General features: G+C 41.3%; 1 long non-coding RNA gene across 1 annotated transcript; it reads left to right on the top strand.

The window, feature by feature from the left end:
* Window positions 1-574: 574 nt before the first annotated feature.
* On the top strand, window positions 575-11,294 carry LOC310847660. The gene is made up of 2 exons (XR_014565949.1): window positions 575-674; window positions 11,185-11,294. It is a non-coding gene; the product is annotated as an uncharacterized lncRNA (long non-coding RNA).
* The last annotated feature ends 12,055 nt before the right edge of the window (window positions 11,295-23,349 follow it).

Genomic DNA, 23,349 nt, shown 5'->3' with positions numbered 1-23,349 from the left:
GTGTAGCAGGTATTATATGTGGGTCTTACGCCAGTGTAGCCCAACTGCACTGGGAATCAGCCAGTTGTGTTGGATACTTGCTGGATCCTAACTCACTCACCCCATCAGATCTGGGGTTTTGATTGTTCCCCAAGAGGCAAAAATATAAGGACAAACTTGACAGAATATTGGGGTGCTGGATTGATGTTGATTAGGAAAGAGCTCTGGGTGCATATATATTTCTCTCATTCCCCTTCACTTCTGTATTTGAAATTGGAAAGACACACATTATAAGCCCATTCCTTCTCAGAAGGAAACTGCTTTTTCAAAAGGATGCCCTGAAACTTCCTGTCGCTCAAGGAAGTGCAGAGCACAAAACAATCATTTAATTTTCCCTCTTTCCATCTCAAGCAATTACTCAATTGCAGGCAATGAGATTTTGAAACAGCTTGTGGCACAGTGCTGCAGGAACCAGAGTTTTAAAAAGAGGCTGGTTCCACACACCCCCATGGGCATTTGCATTATATTGGGCCATTTACATAGGAGAGAGCTTGACCTGAATTATGTACTTATACTTATTTAAACCTGCTATTGAGGATGATGGATATTTTGGTTCACGTTATAGCCGGCTTCAGAAATAAAGTTCTTTCACTCGGGGGCAGAAGGAAACTCGCAAGGATTTAATTTTAAAGTAAGTTATTTGGAAGGGGAGATCATCTATTATTGAAGGTGAAGTGCCAGGAGGAAAGATGGTGACAGAGATTTTAATTCTTTGCAAATCCTGCAATTTCATTACTTTCCTCATTGAATATTTATGTCGCAATGCAACATTAGCACCAGCATCTCTGGGCCTCCCAATTATTATTGCTAGATAACTTACAGGCCGATTGACAAACTAGTGAAGCCAGGGTGTTTGGGAATTGAGCCAGTTTAATCTTACAGGAATTTCCATTGATTGAACTAGTTTGTAGATCTCAGTCTTGGCTACTTTTGCTAGCAAGCGAATCATGAAATGATAGAGGCAGGGGTTGCACTTTTAACATGATGTATTATTATGTGGTAGTGGAATGATTACTTGCATTCCCCTCACTCCATTCCAGTTATTCTTTAGGTTTTCGGGAATAAATTCTACAATTAATTATGGAATTGGAGTCTGCACAGTTTGCAGTTGCTTCAGCTCAAATGACTTATGACAGGGGGCATCTGGAAGTTTGAGAACATCCTAAAGGCAGCTACCAGTGGTGTACCAAACCACAAAATGGCAGGATGGTAAAAGCTACCTCCAGTAAATAAAAATGGAGCCTCCTAAATTTGCATGACTCCCATTATATGTAGCAAGATGTGAAATTGATAAACTCTCAGCCAGTGCATCTCCTTTTGACTTCTACCACTAGGGAGCAGCAACAACAATAGTGAAGGAGGTTTAAGGTGGTCAGGTGACAGCTTTGCCATAGTGGATGTCAGGAGCGCTAGTTAAGAGCAGACTGACATGATGGATAACAATGTAGGGAAAAACGACACGTAAAACCAGCCGAAGCATTAATGAGTCTGAGGAACTCACTGAAAGAAAATACACTATACAGGAACAGTTGGCTGGGGGTGGTAGTATGGTGTTAATTTTAGTAGTGCTGTGGCTTTTCTTCCTGAGCTCAAAAGAAGGGGATAGAGACAATAGAGTGGCTTTTAAAATGTTGGCAGGAAGGACTGAGTTGGTTGATGAGATCGTGAAGAAATCTTGACAATAAGATTTCAGAATTCTTGCTTCCCACATACACAATTTTCACACAAGAACTTTGAATTTAACCGCTGAGAACTTGTGTAGTGTTTTGATAAAGGTGGGCTACTATGCATGACTTACCATGGCAACTGTGCATATTTTATGGTCTTTACAAATTCCAAAATAGTTGAAAGCAAACTCCCCATGTTGCTCCAGCATCCAATCCAAGGTATGGTTAAATTAGAGGGGAAAATCAGAGGGAGAGGAATTTGGAAGTCCCAACCTTCACTGCATTACTGGTCAAACCAGGTAGGATGCCAAAAAGTCTTGACACACCCTGGTAAAAAGGAGATGTGGTTTGGGGTTTGAAATAGTAACAAAGTTTTATTAAATACAGTTAAAGGATCTGCACGCAGGTGGCAACTGCTAGGTGAGCTAAACAAAATAGTGTGAGATCCCATAAATCTGAGGCACTGGAACTATGCTTATGCCTCAAATTTTGCAACAAACTGCCTTGGCTCAGGGCCTCAGCATAGCTACTTATGGTCCTTTCTTGTTGGCACATCAATTGCGCTGAGGAAATTCTGCCTATCCGCATGCCACCAGCTGTGCCAAGAGAGTAGAATAAGTTAGAGGTTGCTTTGGGGAAGCATAATCTGTTTGCCTGCACTGAGCACCGAGCAGAGAGAGCACTGCAGGGGGCACAGCAACAGCGATGAACAAGGGAAGGAGAGGCGGGCCCCCAAACCTTTAATGCCCAAAGTCCACCACTGAATAAGTACAATGTGGAACATGGTCACAGTGTAATCATGGGCATTTTATTGCATCATTTTAAGCATTTTAATTATTAAATGTAGCAGTGGATAAAAAACTGATGAAGCCTCATAAACATAATTGGTATTTATTTTCCCACATGGCAACACCAACTGCGTTATGCTTTTTCACACGTACCCTTTTTGAGTTGTGGCAAGTGTACTATTGATCTTTCGTTGTCTCCTAAACCTGGTTTTCATTTTCAAAATAATACAGCTTTGGTTCTTAATAGGTTTTCTACGTATTATGGATACAGCCTGTGAAATATTAGCAATTTGTGCATGTTATGAATGGGTGACAGCTCTAGATAAAGGTCTGCTAGTCTGTGGTTTATTAGGGCAAGCAGTCTATCAGGGTCACACCAATCTCGGTCTGCCTTCAGCCAGCCCTTACCTGCCTGCCATTGGCTTTGGTTCCCACTACTATTTGTCTTATTGTCTTCTTCCCTAGTAGTCTCCATGGGCACCAGCTACCACAGCTACTAGTTATCCAGGGAAAATGCTAGGGGTATGACCAAATTATTTCCAAAAGGTGTCTACATGTTGGATGGGATTTTTGTTCACATTTATCAATTGATTGCATAAGAGATAGCATGGATTGCATTTGACATGCTATAACTGTTGCATTTTTATTGTTATAAACTAGCAGTATACCGAATGAAACATCAAGTTTATCAGGACAAAACTTAGTAATGGAACCCTTTATTAGAGATAGGACCAGGGCAGGCTCTACTATTAGACAGAGAAAGGTAGCCACCTGCTGGGGAACAGAAAGAGATTGCAAGGAATTAGCGGACATAGCTGTGCATGCCATGCAACCTGTCCTGCTCCTCCTAAACTAGGCTGTTGCACCTTGAAAAACACTATCCTGTCACTAGATTCAGCTTCCAGTCTGGTTGGCTTCTGTACGTAGAATGGGGAGGAGACGCCATCTTGTTATTTGCCTCAGGCAGCAAAATGTATTGGGCTGGCCTTGGACAGCTCCGAGAGTGAGGTGGCATCTGTACTTTATGACATGTTCCAGATCTTGTAATATGAAAAATAATTGATGCAGACAAAGTGGGAGGGGGGACCATTTGTAGTTTGTAAGTACTTTTACTGAGAGCCTTACATTTATTTAAATTCTACTAAGGCCTACAATTGATTCTGTGGTGAATAACTGTGCGACAGAAACCCCAAGACTATAATCCCCAAAAAGCCAACTTCTACTAACTGTTATGCATAATTATGTTAAACTGCTCATTTTTGTTTAATTACAGCCCATCATACTTCTCAAAATTCAGTCAGACTTTAATTTTATCCTTAGGAACAAAATAGTTCTTTGATTACAAATAAATTAGACACTTTTATTAATTAAACAGAGCACTTTTTTAGTAACTGCAGACAATCTAGGAGAAAAGAGGTTTAAGCCTCCCTCAAAATTCATTTCTCTCATTTAGTTCTCTCATTCAGATAGGCACGCTGCATGAGTTTACAAGTTGTTATTTTTGAATGTATTAACACTCTCAGCAATATTCTTCTTGGAAAGATTTGGGAGGCAAAGATTAAAGCACAGATCTCTGGCAAATTGCTTATTGAAATTAGCTGTCTTTTGCAAGGAAAAACTGCTCAGATTCAAACTAACATTCAGTCCTCCAGCAATACATTCTGACTTTCATATGAGAAAGTGCTTGCCTGCCTGCCGCTTAATTTTTATAACCTCGAAGGGAGCGCATTTGCTTGGAGATTGCATGACAAGCAGAAACTGAAATTTAGGAGCTTTACAACATTTTTACTGGCTGATTTGATTTTTATCACAGCAACAATTATTATTTTTTTGTCCTTACAATCATACTTTGTTCTGCCTTTCTATTTCACTGGGACAAATCCAACTGAATTAGCCATTTTATATTGTAGCTGTCAAAAAGAGAAGTGTACTTTGTACCCTAGTGAAGGAAATTTTACTGTGCCAGTCTATTATGAAAGAAAGTCAGAACAATCATTCTCACCCCCTGATGATTCATAGGCCTTAAATCCAAAATGGATTGTTCAGATCATTCAGGTTCAGTCTCTTGCATATCACAGGGTGACTCGCTGTCAGTTGAACGCCATAGAGGGCCTGGATTTTTACAACTTGAATAACTCAATCTAAGATCAATAGATTTGTGTAACACATTTAGATCATATGTGTAATTTGCACAGTTTGCACAGATCTACACTATTTAACAGCCATGGCCTTCCCTTCAGAGTATCCTAGGAAAGGCTGCTGGGAATTGTAGCTGTAAACTATAGTTCTGAGGGAAGTTGTAACTGTTAACATGGTGTAAACGTGCTTTAAATTATAGTGTGGATTTGATTATGGTAAAAAGAGTGACAGAAGGATGGAGGGAGATATCTGATTGATTAACAATTCATAGTTCTGGATTTTTGGATTTCAAATGTTCTCTGAAATAGTAATATTAATAGGTGCAAAATATTACACTGAACTTAAATGGAGATGTTCTGAAGCCTCTATGTCCAAATCAGGCTTTACCAACTTAGAAGCTTTCATCTACAACTCCCATCAGACTCCCAGTTGTTCTGATTGGGGCTGAAGAGAGTTGTAACCCCAAACACCTAGCAGGCAGCAGTTTGGAGAAGACTGGTGTAAATGGTTAGTTCAAAATGTGGAGTGGATTGTGAGCTCAAATTTGAAAGTCGCAGAAATGTTGAACAAATAATTTGAGAGCAAATGGAGGATGGAAGTTATTTGAAAACGTTGAGGAGGGAGCCCTGAACTTATTAATTTATAAAATAATTATTCAGCACCACAACCTCAAAAATGAAATCCTGTTTTTATATTGATGAGAAGAAGAAGAAGAAGAAGAAGAAGAAGAAGAAGAAGAAGAAGAAGAAAGATAACCATTTGCTGCAGCTATATATAGAACCACACATCCAGTTCAACAGGGAATAATAACTATATTAAGTAGGAGGAAATATGCAACTTGCAGTGAACTGAAATAACTAGTTTTAAACAACTATAGTGTAGGCAAGAGGTATGCTATGTGTTTTGTGCATGGATGTGTGCATATGACAGAGAGCAAGAAAGCAGGATTTAAACATGTTGCAAGAGGTTCAAGAAACAATTTGAAATTTATAATTCCTTGAGTTCAGGTTTACGAATATTTCATTTTATCAAGGGGATCACAGAGTGGGATAGTGTATATCTGACTACAGATCTGGCCTTTCCTGACATCTTCTTTGGAAAAGCTCCCAATATATTTTGCCCTTAGGAACTTTAAATCATTACTGACTGCATTAAGTTCTGCAAGGCTGGAATGTTTCAGAGCACCCTGCGGATTTTTAAATCAGTCACCTCATGCTTAATAGATAGCCCCATGTAGAATGATGTGTATGTAACAGTACCATAGCGTAAAAAGGTTTTTTTTAAAAAAAGAAGGTAAAGGACCCCTGGACAGTTAAGTCCAGTCAAGGCGACAATGGAGTTGTGGCACTCATCTCGCTTTCAGGCCAAGGGAGCCGGCGTTTGTCCACAGACAGCTTTCTGGGTCATGTGGCCAGCATGACTAAACCGCTTCTGGCACAACGGGACACCATGATGGAAACCTTCCCACCGTAGCAGTACCTATTTATCTACTTTCACTGGTGTGCTTTCGAACTGCTAGGTTGGCAGGAGCTGGGACATAGTGTAATATAGTAGCAACAAGAGTAAATACTGGGAAGATGTGTTGTGGGTAGTGGTTAATGAGCTGGGGTTGTGGGCAGAATCAGATTATATTTGACCCCCCTCCTGATCTGTTTGAGCACATCTGCTCCTCCTACCAACCCAAACACCAGCCCTGCCTCGATTGGCTTCAGCTGTCAATGGGCAAATGGGATGCCTGAATACTGCCTGCACATGTATCCTGTCCAATGTACATAGACAAAATGTCCATAGTAAATCCCCCCAGGGAAACGAATGTGGCAATTGCATGACTGTTGCCTGTACACATTGTATTTCATGTGTGTAGGCCATATTTGGACGTGTCTTCACCATGTGAATGACCAAGGCTAGAAGAGGCAGGGCCAGTGTTCTGGATGGGCAGTGAAGGTTGGCCGGCCTGGTCTTCTCCATGCAGTGGTCTTGGTAAGGAAGAAAGTACCATCCTACCTGCCCGAGGAATAGTACTTAATGGGATAAATGGTTGCTGTTATCATGTACCTTACACTCTGAAACATTTTGCAGGATCTGAAAGAAGGCTGAAAGTTCAACTGATTCAACTTCTTTTTTAATCTAATTATGATGACAACTTTAATACCGGCATTTTAGATTCTTCTTCCTGGAACCAAGCAGAAATAACCACAACAAACTCAGGGAATGTCCACCATATTCATAAACACTAGCCAGCTACTGTGCTTACCAAAGTGTTGTTAAGTGGTATCTGAAGTCTAATTCTCCCCTGGTTCTCAGTCACAAGGTGGTGGAGTGGGGAGGTCTGTTGAAACCTATGCCTGTTCCCAGACTACAAATGTGCAATTAGTTTCACAATACGGTCCGGTTACAATGCCCTATCATGAAAAGAAAGCCTGGCAGTATCTCCCTTGCAATATTTGATTTGCCTTAGATGGTGTTAATTTAACCCTTCAGAGCAAACTGTCAAGTAGGGTTATTTTTCTTCAAAATCTGATCTCTAAGAAAGAACTGGCTTAGAATTTATTTATTTATTTGCTTCCTTTCTTTCCTTCTACTATGTCTCTGGGCTTTCTTTAGATTCCCCTCTGCTATTTGCTGTGTCTGGGCAAGCCCTTCATGTCTGGTATGCACCTTAAGACAGAATTATCAGGGGAAGTGATCATTAGATAGCAGGTGGTAAAGTCTCTCTCTCTCTTTTTTTTGGTCCTCTTTCCACTGGTATTCACCCCCACTCCTACCTGCCACAGGCAGAGCCTGTGCAAAGGCAGGCACCGACACCACCATACAAGAAAACATCTGATGATGCATGCAGCTGGAATACAACCATCCTCACCCATCGGTTGTTGTTTTCATTTCATATTAAGACAAGCAAGATCTTCAGGGACCATGACTATGACCATGCTTCTGCTGAGGGACTTCTGCTGGTATATCTCTGGCTCAGCCACGGGGTGGGATAGCATAGCTCAGCCAGGAAAGTCCAAATCTACCAAATCTAAACTCTTATGTCCAGCTGGATCTTGGATTTGAATTGTGCTATAACAGTAACACATTGAATTTAGCTCAGCGATGGACTGGAATAATCAGCAACGGGATATACGTAGGACTGCATCTCAAGACAGTTTGGAAACTCCAGCTGGTGCAGAATTTAGAGGCCAGGTTGCTCACTGGAACAAGGCGGTTTGAGCATATTACTCCGATCCTGGCCCAACTGCACTGGCTACTGCGTAGTTTCCAGGCCCAATTCAAAGTGCTGGTTTTGACCTATAAAGCCTTAAACACCACAATACATCAAGGACTGCCTTTCTCTATATTAATGAACCTATCTTAGGCCCTTCTTCAGGTACCTCCCCCATGAGGGGTCCATAGAGTGGCGACACAGGAATGTGGACTTTCTGCTGTAGCTCCATTGGTGAAATGCTCTCCCCAAGGAGGTTTGCATGACACCTTTGTTACATATCTTTAGATGCCAGGCGAAAACGTTTCTCTTCAACCAGGTGTTTGACTGATTAACCTTCTATGGCTTTTAAATGTGTCTGTGGGAAGGGGAGTTACTGGTTTGTTTTACTTTTGCTTTGTTATGTATTTTGTTTCTTCATGTTATATTTTTATGTTGTAAAGCACTCTGTAATCTTCGGATGAAGGGTGGTATATAAATTTAATGAATAAAAATATAATACCTTGCCCTCATACTTCCATATGTTTCAAAGAATGCTGGAGATATGAAAGTTGGCCTACGTTGTGTGTTTGTGACAGTGGGGGGGTATGGCCCCTCAAGTTCTTCTTAGCCCCAGCTAAATTCTGTCCATTAATGTTTTTCTTGACACAAAAACAGGAGAAAAGAACTCCCCATAAAATTCTGCATGTTCAAAAGGGTCTAGTGTTTAATTAGAAGCAAGGTCTCTCCCTTCAATGCTCCTTTGGGATTCCAGAGGTAGAGTCGAAAACTGAATCTTCGTCTGAGAATGTTCAAGCAATTCCTGAACCAAAGCCTTGAAGAGCAAAGGAGCAGCTTTCATCAGACAAAGCCCAAAGATGTCAAAGATTTCCTATAGAGGGATCCAGCGGCTGCTTGTTAGGAAGGTCAGATGAATGTTAGCAGAAGTGGTGCAGTTAAGATATTTCAAAGCCTAATGCCCATGTGGGTGTTCCAATTTGAATTTTGTAATTCATATTTTTGTTTGGGATTACAATTTACAAAACAGAAAACGCAAGACAATCAGCTGGAATATTTTTACAAGAGCTATTCAAATAGGTTAACAAGATAAGACCAACCGCAGAGTTAAGCTGAGTAATTATCTATATGCTTCAGCTTGCATTCTAGGGAGGAAAATGAACCAACCCAGGTTTTGTCCTTTACCTTTTATTCAGTCTAAACAAAGGGCTTATCCACACTTACTTCCTCCCCCCCCCCCGTGCTTTCCAGGTACTGTCCACACTTAATAGCTCTGTGTCTGAATGCCCCCCCCTTTTTTTTGTTCTAGAGCTTTCCCTTTCTGTGAAAAACACAACTTTGCATTTGCTCCAATTCAGCTTTAGAGAGTGGGTTTTCTCAGGGAAAGCTTTGAAGCAAAACTAAAAGCGGGGAAGTTCTCAGACATGGAGCATTAAAATGCAAACTTGTGCCTGGAAAGAGTGGGACAAATGGTAAGTGTGGGTGAGACCAAAGATGTGTTATTTTTAAGTGGAACAATTAAATCCCTTCTGTTTCATTATCTATATATGAGTCAGAAAGAAAGGACATAGGGAAAAAGAAGGAACAAGCAGAAACTGACAATGAATGAAGTGGCCGGCCAAGTGTTAGGGAAGGAAGAAAAAGAAGAATAAGTGGGGGGTGGGAGAGAGAGGAAGATGGATTGAAGAAATAGTTCTGTTGTTTGCTCTTATTTTTCTTTTCTTCTTTTTATTTCCTATTTCTTTTTTTTTATCTAGATATGTATATTACTTTTTTGGATCTGTGTATATGTGTATCTTTCTTAAATAAAGTAAAAAATAATAATAATAATAAAAAAGAAATAGTCCAACTCTTCAAGTGGTTGCTACACCTTCTGACCCCTTAACTTCTCTCACCCTTCATATATCCTAGTGCCTATTAGAATGCTCTCTTGTAGCCAGTACTGAAAAGCACAGGAGCCAAGTTGCATATTACAGTTGTCACCCTAGCAACAGTATCTCACACCTGAGTTTGACAGCAGTGTTGTATTACTGGCCTTTAACAAATGGATAATGAGGGGCACCACGGAAAACTTGAAGCCTCCCAAGCGTTTGTAGCAGTTTAGGTCAGCATGTGAGGCAGGGGTTGCAGAGGAGAGGAGAGGATTCAAGGAGACAGTGTGCGATTTCCCAGGATTGACTTGATTTCCTGATTGGTACATTTCAACTCATTTGTAGGCTTCTCCTGAAAAGTGCTAGTGAAAGGGCCAGACATCTAAGTACATGCAGTAATGAGTTCATGGAAAAAAGATAATGTATGCTGGAGTGTGGAGCTCAGGTTACCCCTCTTGTCACAACTCTCTTCATTATGAAAAATCCATCATTCTGGCTCCATTGAATAGGTAAACCAGCAAAGGATTCCAAGACTCCCCAGCACAGAGGCAGATTTTATCTTGCCTGAGGCCAGACTAGCTTAACTTTGGAATGCACGTTAAATCCAATAAGTGCAGGAGTTAGTTTAGTAAGTAATTTAAGAAGACAGTACACTCCCTCCTCCCTCCTCACTACCTGTCAAAGTCCTGTAGAGGAGAATAAAAGAGCTGTCGAGGCCTCAAACTCTCTCCCCCACCACCATAAAAATGCAAGATATAAAGTAAGATGAACACAAAAAGAAATGTCTGGGGTTTGATTTGTGGCTTCAGTACACATTCTATCATCCTGCCTAAGCTTGGTTTTGATTTGGATACTGAATAACCATGCTTAATAGTCACAAGAAATGTTCAATTTTGATTATTTGGGCCTTGAGCTTAAATTCAAGGGTGCTTTTCTAGAAGCAGGTAATCTCTTCAACTCAGGCCTTTTCTGACTTAGCAGAAGAGTGCTGTGTGAGAAAAATGACCCAAATCTAGAGATGGTCTTCCATTCGTACAAGATTATTTGCAATTGTGTCTCCTAAATTTCTATATTTTGTGAATAGCAAACCCTATGGACCAGAATACATATAGTTTCCTATTTTAATACAAACCCATATAGCAATGTGCATGCAGTTCTCATTGAAATGGAAACCACGCACAGCAGTTGCTTTCAAGCATAGATACAGTACTTTGAAGCTTCAAGAACACAGGATGCCTTGCATTCCAATGGGGACGGCATGTGCTCTAGCCCTTAGGTGCTACTTTCCCAGTGTATGATGGTCAGATGCAATGGAGGAACCAAGCTCCCACACCTGCTACTGGATTACTCCTTAACTTTATATAGATAGATACAATATTTTTTATAGGGCAATAACTATATCAGTAAAGGTCTTGTTTCTTTTTTAAAGGGAAAACTTATGTGACTTTTTCTTTTCTTTTCTTTTCTTTTCTTTTGAGGAGAGAATTCCAGACAACTGTAACTGCTCCACTGTGGAAGGCAAAAAAAGTAAAAGTGCCAATGTCCCCTCTCTGAACATATTATTAAAGGCATGGAGATGCTATATCCTTTACTTAGTAAGGTTTACTGAATGCTTTGTTCACTATTATCCATTTTAAGTCTGTGGGCCTATAGGAGAAATCAGCCAATACTAACCTCATTCCATTGCATTTTCTCCCTCTTTTAAGAAGAAATGTTCTCACTTTCTTTCTAGCTTTTCCTGCCTGTCTATAGCCTTAAGCAAGTTTCTCCAGATAAACCAGCCTATAATAGCATAGGAGGTTTTAACAGTCAATCCAATATATTAACTGCAGCATAAAGGGTGTTACTATTCAGCCCCAGGACTAACTGTCTCTCTGGGGTTCTTTTAAATACTCCCCCCTAAAATAACACTGTAAATGCCCATAAAAACCCACAAACCTTACTCAGAAATATGATGAAGAGGTAAAAGGGAAGTTATATTGCTTATTTTAATTAGTTTGCTGCTTTTCCTCTACTCACACTGGGTATCAGTAACAGAGATAACAACCTGATCCCATCAATAGTAACATCACACACAATGCATTCAATTTATATTTGTTCCATCCAATATGCTACTGTCCATTATTTTCACATACACCCCTTACCTTCTTTTGTCATCAATGTCATCTTCTCTTTCTTTGGCAAGTGGCAAAACTCTAAACAGTTCGGGTTGTAACTAAAGTAGTGCTACATGAACACTCTTGTCAGTGCACTCCCAAATCTGTTCTAGGGCTTCCCCCAAAATTAGCTGAATACCACTCTTTGCATCAGCCTTCCTTGATCCAAAGTTATACAAAGTTAAGATGCATGTGGAGGAGCGGGGACGCAAACCCAGTTCACCAGATTAGGAGTCTACCGTTCTTAACCACTACACCACACTAGCAACAATTGGAAGGCACCAGATTAGGGAAGGCCACTTTACATGTTCTGGCTCAGCTCACCCACAAGCTCACTAGGTAGTCTTAGGCCAGATTTAGTCAACTTTTTCAGATCCAGGACTCACTTTTAACCCAAACATGCACTTGGGGACCCATTTCTTAATCAGGTTAATCAATCTACTGTACTTTATTGGCATAGAAAAAGTGCATCATATACATGGGTCAGAGCACAACACAGTTAACGAAACATAGTAGGAGATACTTTAGGATAAAATCTTTCTTAATCTTCTGCCATGTATTTGCATGGTGTTAGTGGTCCTGTTGAGACCCACCTTGCATCAGGCCTCAACTCACTAGTGCATGCCAACCCATCAGCTGAAGACCAGTACCTTAGGCAAACCACTGTTTATCAGTCATTGGGCTCTTCTCGGTTAACATGGTGATAATAATTCTGGCGTATTTTACTGAATTGTGGTAAGGATGAATTGCCACAGAGATGGATGACCGCAACTATTTTCAGGCTCTCTCACTTTCACAGGTGTTCATTCAGAGGTCCATCCCAACTTTTTTCCAAATGTGTCTGCACAAATCCAAACAAAAAAATAATCTGAATGTTACTCAAAATATTTCTAGACATATTTTCTCTGAAAACAGTAGAGCGTGTTTTTATTATTATTAAAAAGAGGGAGGGCAGTGGTTTTGAATTTTTGTCAGAGCAGCCTCTGGCTAGAAAAGAGGCTCAAGTCAAGAGCGATGAAGCACTCAGATGAGTATAAAAAGTTTAATCTTTTTCCTTTGCTCTTCTAGACAAAAAGTGTTGCTCCCTCCAGGCATACATTTCTGGAGTGCAAACTACAGAATCTGCAAACACCTGCTTCCTTTTTTCATACAAAGGGGTTGGAACCTCAGCTGGCATAACACAGGGTTGTTTTGAAGGGGGTTTGGGTGATTTGGAATTCTGGAGAACTTACTTTTGCTCTTCCATGTGAATACTTAAGCACTTGTACACTTGAGTTTTTAAGTGATACAGGATTGGATGGGGAAGTGTCTTCAATGACAGCAGGTGGGCAATCTGTGTAAGAAATGTAGGCATACGAAGTTTTTGACACTGAAAAGCTTTTGCACTTTTAAAATGAGCTATCCTTCATATGAGCATGAAAAGTCATTCTGCAAAATCTTCTCACTTGTGTATTATTAGTATCTTTGTAGAAAGGTCATCATTGTTAGAGATGATGACTGTCAAGGAGGGAAAGGGATACTCAGGGCAGAAATATTTCACAATTTGGAAAGCTTTTGAAAAGCTTTTGAGAACAAGGTTTATGATAGATCCATTCCCTGATCCTGGCCTCTATTGTATATAGAGACATGGTGAAGTTATAGACAAAAGAGTTCATGATGCTAAATGTGTCACTTGAAGTCAAGGGTATTCATTTATCAGATGTTCAAAGGGCAGGTCACAGCAATACAAGTAAAAATAAATAAAAGAGGTAAATCAGTTTATAAATAATAATAATAATAAATAAGTAAAACTATTTAAAACAAAAGCCACGCCATGTTGATTAAATAAGACAGAAGAAGTACAACACACACACACACACACAATATGCAAAGCCAGGGTAAAGGAGTGGAATCTATATAATGAAGATGCTAGATGCATCTCTGTGGGGATGGAATAACACCCTAGTCAAAAATATTGATAGCTGCTGAGGGGTCAAGAAGAATGAGCATGGTTGTTCTCCCACAAATGTCATCAACTGGGGTGTCCAGGGCAGTTTCAATGTCGTGAAGCTGGGGCAAAATGGATCCAGATAATGGTTGTTTTACTTTAAATGCTGGTACGGTGGGTTGCTTGGAATCTGCCATTTGAGAAGGGTCCTAACCCTTTCCTCCCTTGCCACAATCCCAATTGAAATTGTCTCCATGCCATAAATTAGCTTCTCAGAAGGCAATCTTCTCTATGAACCTACGGAAGCTTGCCATTGGGGACAGTTTTCTTTCAGACCACGATGGAGGCTATTAACAGTATTTTTTAAAGAAAGGAAAAGGAAAGCAAGCAAGCATGACACCTGGCCCAGAATCAAAAGCTTATTGGAAATATTGGCTCACAGCGTGCTGTGTAAGTGAAAAGGGAAACTGCTGGGAATTAACTGTGTGGAAACCCTGCAATATTCACAGTGGGAGTTCACATGCACTGTGGGAGAAATGTCCTCAGTTACTAAAAGACGCTAAGCCCTCCATTCTCCTCTTAAGCAATAACAAAGAGGGTCAGAAACTTGGGTTGAGAGACAGCCCAACCCCCACTCCTCCCTCTCTTAAAGAAGAAGAAGAAGAAGAAGAAGAAGAAGAAGAAGAAGAAGAAGAAGAATTCAGTCTCCCTTCCAATGTTACTCCTACTCAGAGTAAACCCATTAAAGTTAATGAATGCGTCTAACTTAGGGTCATTCATTACAATGGATCTACTGTTAGTAGGACTAGCACGGGCTACAATCCTGTAGTTCCTTGTGTTACACATAACACTTGTGTTGGAGAAGCAAAGTAAACTGTAATTGCTTTCCTAGAGAGTCAGCCCTACCACAAGCTAAAATGAGGCAGCCACCTCAGCCAGCAAATGTCAAGAGGAAGGGAGTGACAAAACTGTCTTTGTCACATAGCCTGCACTCCACTCCCTAAGCTAAACCTGGTGCCTTTAAGTGCAGTGGAGCTGTCCCATTGCCACCATCAAAGCTAGATTCAACCGCCTGCCTGGTCAGATTTGTTACATGTCATGGGAGAGGCGGCATCTTGTCCTTTACCCCAGGCACTAAAATGTATTGGGCTGCCCCTGTTTCCCCAAGCCAACAACATTAACCCACCTTTCTCATAAGAAAAACTGAGATATTCCTCAGTAGGGAGTCATCGAATCATAGACTTGTAGAGTTGGAAGGGACTGCGAAAGTCATTGTCCAACCCCCTGCAATATAGGAATCTTTTTGCCCAACGTGGGGTTCAAACCTATGACTCTGAGATTAAGAGTCTCATGCTCTACCAACTGAGCTGTCCCCAAGACATGGTCAGAGACTGCTGTTTGGACTCCCAGCATGCTGGTTCATGTGACACTTACTTTACAGACAGCTAGATAAGGAAAGGATACTTGATGGTTGAGATACTTGATGGTTGCCCTTGCTAACTCGGCTCAGTTAAGACATTTGCCCATGTTCTCCTATACTGTGCTTTTTATAGGGCCATCCACTCCTGAACTGCTTGGAACAAAGAATATGAATGTCACTGCTTTGTCCTGCTACTGAGTGAATCTGGTTGGCACTGTGAGAGAAGAAAGAAAGACAGTGATGCTGGAAGGAAGCAACCAGAATATTCTAATGATATGCTATTGGGGGGGGGGGTTAATGTCAGAATGGTTAGATATGTGTCTGACATGCATCTTGTAAATCTCACTGCGTCTTGCCTACAATTCACAGTCCCATAGCTTACTATCACAAAGGTGCGTTTATCTTAGATAAATAACTTTTGGATGAAGTCTGCTATGGAGCACTTTAGAGCTATTGTAGGAGGGATTGCAAGCTTTGCAAATCCTGTGACCCTGCCTGATTGTGCAAGTCCAGACACAGAAGAGTTTGCGTGAGATGGTGAAATGAAATATACCTTGGAGACAGTGAGTGATGTCAGCTACCCCAGGCTCTGCTTGGTGCCTCCTCTACAGCAAAGCTTCTGCAAAGCATGTCAATTCATGTTCGCTACTTAGACAAAGAAGGGAATTTAAATTCAAAAGGTGGCTTTCTTTTCTTTCTGGAGATTTAGGGATGGGCTGTTGCTGCAAAACACGAACATCTTTCAACTGGACAGATTCAGAGCAGGGTGATGGGACTGAAGAATGGGAGGCCGAATTTTGAAGGGGAGATGAAAACAGCCATTTGCCTTTTCTTAATTAGACATGAAAGGATCTAAGTGGATTTGCATCCCAGGCAGACTTATCCTATGCTTGTTTACTCTTCCTAGGCTCATTGAACATGCCAATGCCTTATGTGGGGGGAGGGGACACGTTTTGCAAACCACCTCTATGATGTCCACATGCTGGAAGCAAAGTCATGTCTGCTGTTCAGATCCTGCCTGTGCATCTTGCTTCCAATCCACACCATCCCATGGCCCACTTTGCATCTTATTTACAGAATACAGTTGCTTGTATTCTCCTATAGGCCTGTTGGATTGTACAAGTGTGCAATAGGCCTTACATTGTGAGACTGTCTACAGCACTGCCTGCAAAGTTTGGGGGAGCTCTGGGTTTTAGTTTATTTTTTTAAAAAAATAAGCAATGTTTTGGACAACCTCTTGCAAAGCCTGTGGGCCTAGAAAAAGATATAAATATTGTATAGGTAAATTTAGAATTGTATAGGTAGAGAAAAACACAGAAACAGAGCACTCTGTGGCTGTGAGGGGCCTTGATCTAATGCAGGGCTATTGACATTATGCTTCAACTCAGGAAGGGGGAGAGAAACTCAAATCACCCATATTCACCTTTTTATTCAGTGCCAATGCACGCCCCTAGCATGTATAATCTGAAACTTTTGAGGGGAGCTGTAATGATAATAGGAAATTGTGGTGTAAACAAACAGTGGTACTTACAGAAGTGATTGCTGGTGAGCCATGTGAAAGCTGAGATTGGAAATATCAAAGTAAAGCCTCTGCTGCCAGAACAGCATGATTTCTTTATTGGTACACTACATTCTTTCATTCTGGGAGATAAGTAGTGTGTTCTCATAAATGACAGCCAAACTGAACGTTACAAATGGCACAGGGGCAGAAGCTAATGCCATGCCTTTTAACAGCTTATAAAGCTTTGAATCCTGAACTGCTTCAACAGTCATACATCTAGAGTGCAAGTGTTTGGTAAATACAGTCCCCATTGCAGGTGTAAAGACAAGAATTACCTAGAATCCCAAGTGCACAAACTCTAGGTGACTAATCAAAACAAATCTGGAAGATCCATGGGGTGTTAATCCAAAATTACAAAGAAGTGTTTCAGGGTCTAGGCAACTTATTAAACCAATACTCCATTACAATATCTATGCAGGTACTGCCTGTAGTTTATGCACCACAGAAAGTTGTGGTGATGCTGAGGAGTAATGTTCTGAAGAAACTGATTTGCATTATCATTTATTATTTTAAACTTGCTAATCACTTGTCACATGAAAGGTCTCCTTGCAACTTACAACAAATGTATAAGCGTAAGTAAAACTGTATTATATTATAAGCACATTCACACACAACCCCCCCCCCCACATGCAATTAATTTAAATATTACACAAATCAATTTCCCCACCTTAACAGCAGTAGAAAGCATATAGTAGAACACTAAAGGCAAAATAAAATAATCACAATCCTTCAAAGTGTGGTGGAAAGGTAAATTTTTGCCTGGTGGTAAAAAGATGTCAGCAAAGGCACCAAGCAGACCTCAGTGGGGAACATTTTCCACAGACAGGGAACCACAGCTAAGAAGTCTTGCTTCCTTGATGCAATGGTCAAACCATCACAATTATTCAATACAATACTTGTGTCAAAGCCTAGCAAAGACCAGATCAGAATATATTTAGAACCAAAGGACACAAACAAAGCACTGCTGAGGAAGCATTTTCAATTGCCTACAGTAAAAGAAATCACAGTAAGTTACCATGAGCAGAATTCATTTCAACCCTCAATGCCAGCAGTGGATTTAGCCAATTCAGCTGGCAGAAACAGATTTACAAAATCACCATTTGAGCACAGGTGGACAACCTGCAGCCTCAGAGTCACATGCAGCCTCACAAATTCATTTTATGGAAAGTGGTCATAATTCAGTGGTAGAGCAACTGCTTTGCATGCAGAAGACCCCAGGTTGGGAGAGAACCCTGCCTGATATCCTGGAGACAATTGGACTATCTCTGCAAAATTGTATATTTCAGGATTTGCAATGCTCCTATCATTAGCAGAAACAATTTAAAATTATTCAGTTTTGGATCTGCAAAATTAGTAAATAAACTACCAAGAGGTGTTTTCTTGAAGTCTATTCCTCTTAGTTGTTCCATGCATACCCCTGCACATCTAAACATTTTTCAAAAAAGAAGAAGAAAAGAGCAGTGTTTTGGGGGCGGGAATTGTCAATGTAACATGGGCCTTTGTGTGCGTTTCTATATGCCTATCTTATTCAGCATCCTGCTCTCACAGTGGCCAACCACTTCCCTGTGGGAAACTTCCAAGCAGAACCTGAGCACAAGTTTACTCTCCCTGCCTGTGGTTTCCAGCAACTGGTATCCACAAGCATTACTGCTTCCAAACAAAGGTAACAAGCGAGTCTCTCTACAACGGCAACACAGCTAATCCTGCAAAATTGGTAGCTGCCTCTTTCCCATTGTAATAATTAAACGTAGCTGCTTTAACTTTTCAAAAATTGCCTTATGGACTGCTATCCAGGAAAGAGCAACATCATAATGGCATAGTTACTGTTGCGATGTTTGGAATAAACATTGTTAGATAATTGGCTGCTCCTGCAATTTTTGTAGATCAAGCTTCTTCTTTCCTTTAGATACTACAGCTGCAAACTCTATTTGATTTAGCATCGGGCTTTTGCCTTTCCTTGGCTAAATTGTGCCCAACCTGTCAGACATGGTATATTTCAATTCTCCATTATTCAGTTTCAGAATGCACTCTCAACACCTAAGTAGAACTTACTCCAGTGCTTCCTGTCTATTCTGTTCTCTCACGATTGCAGCTGTATAAGAAGTAACACTGTAAACAACTTAAAACTTTGGCAGGATTAGAATAATACAGTGGTACCTCAGGTTACATACATTTCAGGTTACATACGCTTCAGGTTACAGACTCCGCTAACCCAGAAATAGTGCTTCAGGTTAAGAACTCTGCTTCAGGATGAGAACCGAAATCGTGCTCCAGTGGCGCGGCGGCAGCAGCAGGAGGAGGCCCCATTAGCTAAAGTGGTGCTTCAGGTTAAGAACAGTTTCAGGTTAAGTACGGACCTCCGGAACGAATTAAGTACTTAACCCGAGGTACCACTGTACTTGTAAAGTTCAAAATACATTGGGGGAAGTCAAGGGATTCAGAAAATCTCAAATGTGAAGGTGAATGATATGTTTAAATTGAAATGTACTATGTAAAAATTAATTCAAAAATATTTATATAAAAAAGAAGTAACACTATCAAGATCAGGGGTCAGCTATCTTCCCCTGCCACTGAGGATTCCCTCAGGGTAAACTATCAGAGGGCAGAGTCAGAGAAAAGTCCTCTGGTTTAATTGATATGGAATAAAGATCACGCTGTTTGGATTTCCACCTTAAATTAGAATTCCCGGTCCTGTACAGATCTACTCAGAAGCAAAGGACTGCTAGACCATATCTGGGGCAGGTCAGGGAGAATCTATGCTAAAATAACTTACGAAAAGGTTTGTTGGGTGAAATTGGCAAGCAGGGGAAGAGGTAAGCACAAGAATCCACACATTTGAGTTATCCTTGGTGGTTAAAATTGTGGGACTGCAGGTAGCTTCTGAAGCCCAGCAAGAGGTCAAGGATGAGCACCACCTTCCTCTTCCTGAGAGAAATTAGAGCAGCCCCAAAACCCAGCTCCTGGCTTTGGAAGTGTGTCTGAAGTCCAGCATGTCTGACCTGAATTCTCCTCCCTTCAAAACTCAGAAGGCGGGCAAGAGGTTAATCATTCTCCCTATCAAGCTGAGCTTTGGAGATACCCCCAGAGGAGACACCAGTGTTCACCCTAGAGAGCAAAGTACCGGTAAGTTAATTTGTTGGCTGGTTAGAACATCCCTGCCCATCTTTCCTAAAGATCCACTTCTCCTACTCACAAGAGGATTTAAAGAGAAACATTTATTTTGGAATCTCTGTTTTGTTTTGTATCATATAGTTCTATATGTAATCTCTTTGAACAAAATGTTAATTAAGTAAATGTATATAGGATTAGACTGTTAGTGTTTCACTTCCAGAGCAGAGGGCTGCAACACAAGTACAGTGGTACCTCGGGTTAAGTACTTAATTCGTTCCGGAGGTCCATTTTTAACTTGAAACTGTTCTTAACCTGAAGCACCACTTTAGCTAATAGGGCCTCCTGCTGCTGCCGTGCCACTGGGGCACGATTTCTGTTCTCATCCTGAAGCAAAGTTCTTAACCCGAGGTACTATTTCTAGGTTAGCAGAGTCTGTAACCTGAGGCATATGTAACCTGAAGCGTATGTAACCCGAGGTACCACTGTAGTTTGAAATTCCTTACCAATTTGGGTTCATTCTTCATTTGCAGCTGTGTTACTTTGCAATGAATAAATATATCTTCTCTTTGCTCAGATATGTGCTGTTGTTCAAGGCAGCTTTACCAAACAAGTTAGGGCAATCCAGAGCTGAATGACGCTCAAAGCAGAGCATTCCCAAAGGCATGCCTTTAACTGGCATTGGATAAGTCAGCATGTATCTTCATGCCCTCAGAAAGGAAAGGGCTTGGTTTATTCACAGTTGTGTTCCAAATTGCAGGTAGACAGCCAAGTGTAAAGCCGCAGCAGAACATATTATAGGGCGCAAATATACAGAAAGATTTGCATGGATGAAAGGACAGGAAATCAAGTGAGTGAACTGCTGGTATCAGGTTTTATGCAGAATGAAGAAAGAGTAAATATTCCAAGCAGGAAGTGATGTGATGGCAGGGGGCTTGAATATAATGCCACTTAGGGTCCTAGAATATCCACTCAGCTGGGGCTCCAGGGAGCAGCATTTGCCATGTGGCATGGATGTGACTGATCCTGGGGGACTGCCATCTTCTGGCACAACTGGAGGAGGGAGGCTCACCTGGTGCCATGCCAGACCCTCCTTTCTTTGCGGGCCTGACCTGCAAGGCCAATTGGGGCAGGAGCACCCATGTCATATTTGATGACTGTTGTGGGATTTTCCACCCACCCACCCAGTGTGTTTGGGCTCATGAACCTTGAAGTGGTTTACTCAGTCACTGTATTTGGACCCCCTCCCCCAACCTCTCCAAAAGCTTGACAAGTTAGGCTTCCTAAAAAAAGCTCAACAACTTTGACTTGGGAGAGTAGATCTCAATCTCTTGAAAGTTGGACATGCCTGACCTATCTAATAGCAACAGTCACAACTTTGGTGGATAAGGCATGTGGCTGGATACTTAGTCATGGGGATTCACTGTTAAAGGGGTCCATTCTGTCTGGAAGCCCACATATACCAATGGGCCAATACACCTCTCCCAATGGCAGCCTATGCTGGGTCGTGGCACCCAGTTCATGTTGGGGGTGACTCCTCAGGACAGGGTCGACCCCATTGGGTTCCTATCAGGCAACATGTGGGCTGCCTGGTCCTGGATGCATGCCCAATGACTTAGTGAAACCTACTGTTACCTGCAGTCAATAAATGTGTGGCCTAATTCAACCCAATGCCAATCTCCTGTGTTTGTTTTCTTAATCCTCCCTGCACTAGCTAGGGGCATCAGGCACCTGTGGTGGAAAACAGCTTAATTTTTTAGTATTCTTTTAGTCAAAGTAGCAAAGAAATAATAATAAATAGCATTGCTGCCTCAGTGCAAGATACTTTTGTTTTACCTTTATACATAATAAACATTTGTTGTGCAAGTTTTTGCATATATTGTAAAGATGGCAAAGGATGGCTGGAATATACGCAAAGTTGCACAACTGGTATTACACTCATATTTCTTTAAGGTTATGATTTCTGCAGAAACCAACCAAGCACTTTCAGATTATGGTTTGTCCAAAAAGCAAACAGTTTGTTTAATTCTCATTGTTTTTGGTCAAATCCGCTCACAATGAGGGCAAATGCATTTATGTATTTAAAAGATTTCTATCCCACCACTCCACCTTAATAGTCCAAAATCATGTTAATATTCCAAAAATAACATCAAAGCAGATTTCTACATGGCTAGGAACTTCACATGCCATAAATTTAGAGGTAGCTAATTTCACTAAGCTTTCTCTTCTCAATGCTTAAAATGTTTATCATGATTAATCTGAAGGAAAACTTGCTCTGCATTAGTTTGTTATTTTGCTATGGGCAAATTCTAGTGGTTTACAAGACAAGCAAACTTTGCAATTTCTTGAGTGCCTCGGGTAATAAGGAGGTGTATTCTACTATGATTCAATTACTATGTGTGATGCATAGAGATGGGCTTTACATGTTGAATCTGCTGGCAAGATATTAAAGGCATTGCAAGGAGAACCAAACAACCCTGGCCAGTGAGGCCTGCTGCAAGTTACTGTTACTTTTTCAAAATCAGTTACTATCAGTGCTTTCGTATGTGTCAGCTATAAATGCTCTCTCTCTCCACCCTCTCTCTGTGTGTTTGCTGTGATTAGCATTAGCCTGATATGATATTCCATCACCACCCCATATGGCAATTTTTTACACTCCTTCTTTAAAGGGTGCAAAAGAGTTTTCAAGGGGGGAAGTGCCAAGGGAAAGAAAATGTCTCTATTGCTGAGGGAAACAAGCCAATGCTCCCTCACTCTCCTCAAACCGCACATAGTTGACCTGGGGCAGAATATGAAATAGGATTGACATTCAGATGTGAATGGTATCATTCCACACAACATTTATTTCCATTGGATGTGCATACAAATACGCAGAGCTGCCCCAACTAGTCACACAGAACAAGTTTTGCCATGCAATCTACAACTAACCTGAAACCAGTCTGCAGAGAAAGATTTCTTAGAGAAAGAAGGCCAGTTCGCAGAATTTTCTCTGAATATTCTGCACAATGTGTGCATGTGTGTAAGTCATCCTAAACAGTGGCGTAGCGTGGGGGGTGCAGGGGGGGCCGGCCGCACCAGGCACAACATCTGAGGGCTAGGGTTAGGGGGCGCAAATCCACGGGTTAGGGGGCGCAAATCCATGGGTTAGGGGGCGCAAATTACTTGCCTTGCCCCAGGTGCTGACAACCCACGCTACGCCACTGATCCTAAATATCTCAGAGTGACACTAATTCCAGGGCATTGCAAAATGGTGGTCAGGCTGCTAACACACACACAGTAGCAGCAGCAGCAGCAGCAGTAGCAGCAAAATCTTGCTCTGAAAGAAAGCTGCACTACTGCCACTGCTAATGGTGAGCTCCACCTCTAAGAAAGGGTCTGGAAAACAAGCCTTATGAGCAGGGGTGAGCAAACTTTTTCAGCAGGGGGCTGGTCCACTGTCCCTCAGACCTTGTGGGGGGCCAGACTATATTTTTT

This window comes from Podarcis gaigeae, assembly GCF_964106915.1.
Source record: "Podarcis gaigeae genome assembly, chromosome: 6".
In the NCBI taxonomy this organism is placed as follows: Eukaryota; Metazoa; Chordata; class Lepidosauria; order Squamata; family Lacertidae; genus Podarcis; species Podarcis gaigeae.
The sequence above is the reverse complement of the archived record's forward strand: the minus strand, read 5'-3'. Positions and strand labels throughout refer to the sequence as shown.